Source organism: Sinocyclocheilus anshuiensis, unplaced genomic scaffold, assembly GCF_001515605.1.
Source record: "Sinocyclocheilus anshuiensis isolate Anshui unplaced genomic scaffold, SAMN03320099.WGS_v1.1 scaffold478, whole genome shotgun sequence".
In the NCBI taxonomy this organism is placed as follows: domain Eukaryota; kingdom Metazoa; phylum Chordata; class Actinopteri; order Cypriniformes; family Cyprinidae; genus Sinocyclocheilus; species Sinocyclocheilus anshuiensis.
The window spans coordinates 1,065,100-1,070,944 of NW_015542376.1; the positions used below are offsets into that span (position 1 = coordinate 1,065,100).

General features: G+C 35.4%; 2 pseudogenes; both read left to right on the forward strand.

Moving 5' to 3' along the window:
• Window positions 1-1,919, forward strand: part of LOC107692316 (macrophage mannose receptor 1-like) — a 9,067-nt pseudogene extending 7,148 nt beyond the window's left edge.
• Window positions 1,920-2,153: 234 nt separating this feature from the next.
• On the forward strand, window positions 2,154-5,827 carry LOC107692317 (C-type mannose receptor 2-like; annotated as a pseudogene).
• The last annotated feature ends 18 nt before the right edge of the window (window positions 5,828-5,845 follow it).

Consider the following 5,845-nt stretch of genomic DNA (forward strand, 5'->3'; position numbering starts at 1 on the left):
ATTTGCTTGTTTTTATTACATTTCTAACAGCATCTGTGGTGGATCCTGGCATGGGCAACATAGGAAGCTTCCTCAAGCGACTTTTTTTCTCTTCTATATACTTAATTTTAGGCCGTTTCTATAGCGTTATCTTAATGACAAATGTCGAGAATGCAGTTAGCGCATCCATGTAATGTGCTAGCATGAACCCCACTTGCAAGCGGATTTCCTTCGTTCTCACACAAAACTGGACATGCTCTTTAATATATACAATTTTCACTTATGACTTGGCTCTGCACTCATTCAGATATTGCGTGTGCACGCTCAAACTTTGTCCTTGCATCACTGAAGACAAGAAGAGCTTTTTTAATTCGGGTGATGGGTAGGCTTATCCAAATAAATGGAAGCAAGCTGATTATAGTCAGCCTTCTCTAGTTATTTATTTTATTATTTAATACTTATTTGAGTTAAGTGCCTATTGTAAATATGCATTTATTAAATTATTTTATTTAGTGCATTTGTTGTTTTTGTATATAGTTCTACAATAAAAGCGTATAAACCAGGCCCGGTTTAATTTTGTCCCATCCATTATCACTATGTCAGTCACTGCTATTTCAAGAGTGTAAATTATTTTATTTTATTTTATTTTATTTAGTGCATTTGTATTTTGTTGGTTTTTTATATAGCCTAGTTCTACAATAAAAGCGTATTAACCAGGCCCGATTTAATATTGTCCCATCCATTGCTATAGTTATCACTATGTCAATCACTGCTATTTCGAGAGTGAATCCAGCATAAATATGCGGATGTCATTCCCGAAACTTTGCAAAGTATGTGTGGCTGAAAAACAAAAGTTATACATTTTGAATGGATTATAGCCTAGAAAGCTCACAAAGAGTGCTCCCTTAAAAAACTGTCACTCTTTGTTCATCGCGATCTCACAAAGTTCTGTTATGACCAATGAATCTCTCAATAGCATTGTGCATCTTCATTTTGTATATTTCTCACTGTACTACCAAGTCTTTCCTAAATTGATTTTTTAGATCATAAAGGTAAGAATGAGAACAGCCTCTACTTCAGTCCAGTTGATGTGTTTCATGTCACCAATTGACATTTTTCCCCTCAAACACTGAAACTTCTGTTTACACAACATGCTGTGTTTCTGTGACTGTCCAAAGCATTCGAATATAAGCATTTGAATATAGGAAGTTAAATTTAAGTTTGGTTTTAAAAGTGAGCCCTACATTGACCTCTTAATGATTTTCATTTTTAATTTATAGGAATCTGCTCCAAATCTTCATGCACCCCTCAGTATCACTTGGTGTTTGAGTCTAAAACCTGGACTGAAGCTCAGAGATACTGCAGACAGAATTACACTGATCTGGCCACCATTGAGAACATGGAAGAAATGAAGAGACTCATTAAAACAGTACGTGGAACTTTCTATGGCTCAGCTTGGATTGGTCTGTATGATGATCTGAACAACTGGATATGGCCTCTGGATAATGCAGCGATAGAGAGAGGTTTTAAAAGCTGGTTTATTCAGCAACCAAGGAACTCAGGTGGACAGAGTCTGTGTGTCTACATGTCATATTATCAGGGAACATGGGGTGAAAACTTTTGCATGCAAACACTTCCCTTTGTTTGCTATGATGGTGAGAACAGCTGTTGACTTTCAAGCAATTAATTACAACAACATAATTATAATTCCATAATATATAACATATTTAAATTGTTTCCCCACAGGAAGACCAAATGCTACTGGGCATTATGTGGTTATTTACTATCACAAAACCTGGAATGAGGCTCAGACTTACTGCAGAGAACATCACACAGACCTCGTCAGTATCAGGAATGAGACTGAAAATTTCAGGGTTCAGTCATTAATTCCCTATTCTTCAGTTTTTTGGATTGGACTGTACAGAACCAGATCTTGGTAAGATCAGAGCAACTCTTCATTCAGTAACTGGAGAGCAGGACAACCAGATAATGTTGGAAACAGTGAATACTGCACTGAGTTCTGTTATGACCAATGAATCTCTCAACACTGCGCGATGAATCTATTATTTACATCGTATACACTCCATATGTTATAATGAGGTTTTGATTGTATAACTCAGTACGGAACAAAAACTGGAGTGTGTTGTAGCCTTTAGATATGAGACAAAACCAGCATGTACTGTCATGAGGATGATGACAGTGTTTTCTTTTGAGTAAAGCTTATAAGTCCTTTTACGTGTTGATCTGGCCACCATTGAGAACATGGAAGAAATGAAGAGACTCATTAAAACAGTACGTGGAACTTTCTATGGCTCAGCTTGGATTGGTCTGTATGATGATCTGAACAACTGGATATGGCCTCTGGATAATGCAGCGATAGAGAGAGGTTTTAAAAGCTGGTTTATTCAGCAACCAAGGAACTCAGGTGGACAGAGTCTGTGTGTCTACATGTCATATTATCAGGGAACATGGGGTGAAAACTTTTGCATGCAAACACTTCCCTTTGTTTGCTATGATGGTGAGAACAGCTGTTGACTTTCAAGCAATTAATTACAACAACATAATTATAATTCCATAATATATAACATATTTAAATTGTTTCCCCACAGGAAGACCAAATGCTACTGGGCATTATGTGGTTATTTACTATCACAAAACCTGGAATGAGGCTCAGACTTACTGCAGAGAACATCACACAGACCTCGTCAGTATCAGGAATGAGACTGAAAATTTCAGGGTTCAGTCATTAATTCCCTATTCTTCAGTTTTTTGGATTGGACTGTACAGAACCAGATCTTGGTCAGATCAGAGCAACTCTTCATTCAGTAACTGGAGAACAGGACAGCCAGATAATGCTGGAAACAGTGAATACTGCACTGCAGTGTCATTTAGTGACTTTATTCAACCCAAAAATATGGACCTAATTAACCTATACATTAGGTTACAGTGATAAAATGAAATTTAAGGGTGAGATGAGGTAGGTTAACTTAGGTAGCTCCCTAAGATAACATTTGCGGGTTAGCACTTCTTAATAGTGTACCATAGAGCAGCGTATAGCACTAGTGAATGAATGTAATCATTCATAGCACTATGAGTGTAACATGGCAAAGATGAATGCACTTTTGGAAGTTGAATGTAAGGCATATGTCATTTTGGAATTTCTGTGATTTAATGTGATATTGTTGTTCATGTATGTTCATGATGAAATTTTCTTTTATTGTTGTAATACATTTGTAGCATTAACAAGATGACCCACTGAATTAATTTTGGGAGCGATGACTGATTGAATGTATTTTTAGTCCAGTGCCTGCATATAAGATTAGTATTGATCAAGTTCAGAGGATTGATCATATGTGGATCAACTTACTATGTTGTGTATTTTCAACAGTTTCAATATGAAAAATAACTTTTATAAACTTTTATATTGATTCAATGGATTTATTGCATTTTGGAAAAAAAGAATACAATTTTATAATAAATCTTTAACAATCAAAATCTGGATTTGAATTTTTAATGTTATTATAACCTAAAGATGCTATGTGAAAGTTTGAAACAAAAAATAGTGGTTTTCATCTTGCCACTTTCTTGGTAAAGAAAACACATTTTTACTCAAATTAATCAAAATGGATATATTGCGTTTTGGAACCAAACTCTTCATATATATATGAAGAAAAACCATGTAACATGTGTTTATATTCCAGTTGTCTTGTTTACAAACTGTTCATCCATTACTCCCAGATCAGAAATCATTAAGATGCAAGATTAGCACATAAATGTACATTTTTATCTTTCCATTTTTTTTCTGCCCAATCACAGCATTAGCATCATCTCATCACTATCACTTTGTGAATGAGTCTAAGACCTGGACTGAAGCTCAGAGATACTGCAGACAGAATTACACTGATCTGGCCACCATTGATAATATGGAGGAAATGAACAGACTGATTAACACTGTTAATATGAGTTACAATGATTCAGCCTGGATTGGACTGTATGATGATGTGAACAGCTGGAGATGGTCACTGGAAGACAATGATTTCTATCAGGAAGAAGAGAGGGATTTCAGGAACTGGTTTCATGAACCGGACAATGGTTGGGGGAATAATCTGTGTGTATACATGAATTATTATGGACACTGGTTTGATGCACCCTGTGACACGTATTTGAATGCATTTGTTTGCTTTGATGGTAAGACATTTTAATTTAAATTCTAAACCTTGTTTTTATCAATCCCTCCCATCAGTGACTATTATATCAGATTTGTTTGATTTGATGCTAAGATATCAGCTACATAAAACTCTCCTTTTTATATGTAATGTGTCCAAGCTTTTAAAATTATTCAAAGAAAAAACTTACAGTCCTGAAAGTGTTTGGTCAATGTAAGAAACAATTGAAATGTGAGATGTCTATGCTTATGCTGTGTACACCTATAATGTATTGTATTGAACTACTACAAATCAAGAATTGCCGATCTAAGGAATTTTTTAGACTATATCATTGGTAGGATTGTTGCACCATAATAGGAGGAAACAAAGTCTATGACCTAGAATTCATCGGCTACTGTTCTCTACTGAGCAGAAGCTGATGCTACACTGGTTCATATTACAAGTTATTTATGTTTTTTCTTAGGTAAAGAAAACTCCTCTCAGAAGTATGTTTGGATATATGAGCATTTGACCTGGACTGAAGCTCAGAGCTACTGCAGAGAGAAATACACAGACCTGGCCAGTGTGAGGAATGAGACAGAACATCAAAAGATACTGAATGTCACATATGGAAATAACCATTATAATGATTATAAATATGTTTTTTATGATGTATGGATTGGTCTGCACAGAAACAGACTGTGGTCAGATCAGAGCAACTCTTCCTTCACATATTGGCTTCCGTGGACTCAAGGTATTGCTGCACAACCAGATAATGGTATAAGTGTCCCAGGACAGCGGGGATCTCAACACTGCATAGCTGTGGCTTTACAATACTTTGGCCAGTGGACAGATGAGAGCTGCTTTGCCAGTTTGCCTTTCTTCTGTTACAGTGGTGAGCTAATATACCTTCTGTAATGAAATAAATAAATATAATGTTACACACAAAGCAAGCAAAGAGTAAAATATATAATATATTTAATTTTAATTTAATTTAATATGGTCAATAACTTTACTGAAGAAGTTGCTGCACAACCAGATAATGGTGCAAATGTCCCAGGACAGCGGGGATCTCAACACTGCACAGCTGTGTCTTTACAATACTTTGGCCAGTGGACAGATGAGAGCTGCTTTGCCAGTTTGCCTTTCTTCTGTTACAGTGGTGAGCTAATATACCTTCTGTAATGAAATAAATAAATATAATGTTACACACAAAGCAAGCAAAGAGTAAAATATATAATATATTTAATTTTAATTTAATTTAATATGGTCAATAACTTTTATGCTCTGTCTTCTGTTCACTTTCTGGTGGACATGATGATCATCAAACTGACCCACTATTTCAGATAAGTATGGTAGGTTTGTGTAGATATCGTGATCTTTTCTGTTGTGTTAATTCTAATTCCAAAATTCCAAGTACTGACCAGTTTTTTTTTTTTTTTTTTACTGATCAGTGATGGGACTGAGAGTGAAACTTACAAGTGTAGAATATTTATCACAGTCTCAGATTGAAGAGCTGGTGATTATACAGGTAAGGAAAATGTCATAATGTAAAACAATCATAAAAGTAAATAATGAATACCACTCAGAAATATCTCACAAACAGAAAAATCATGTTTCAGCTCCAGGAAGAATTTATCAGACTAGGACTTCCCAGCAACTTCACCATGCATTTGAGAAACTATCGTAAAACCAGTCCATAAGAAATGATGACAGCATTC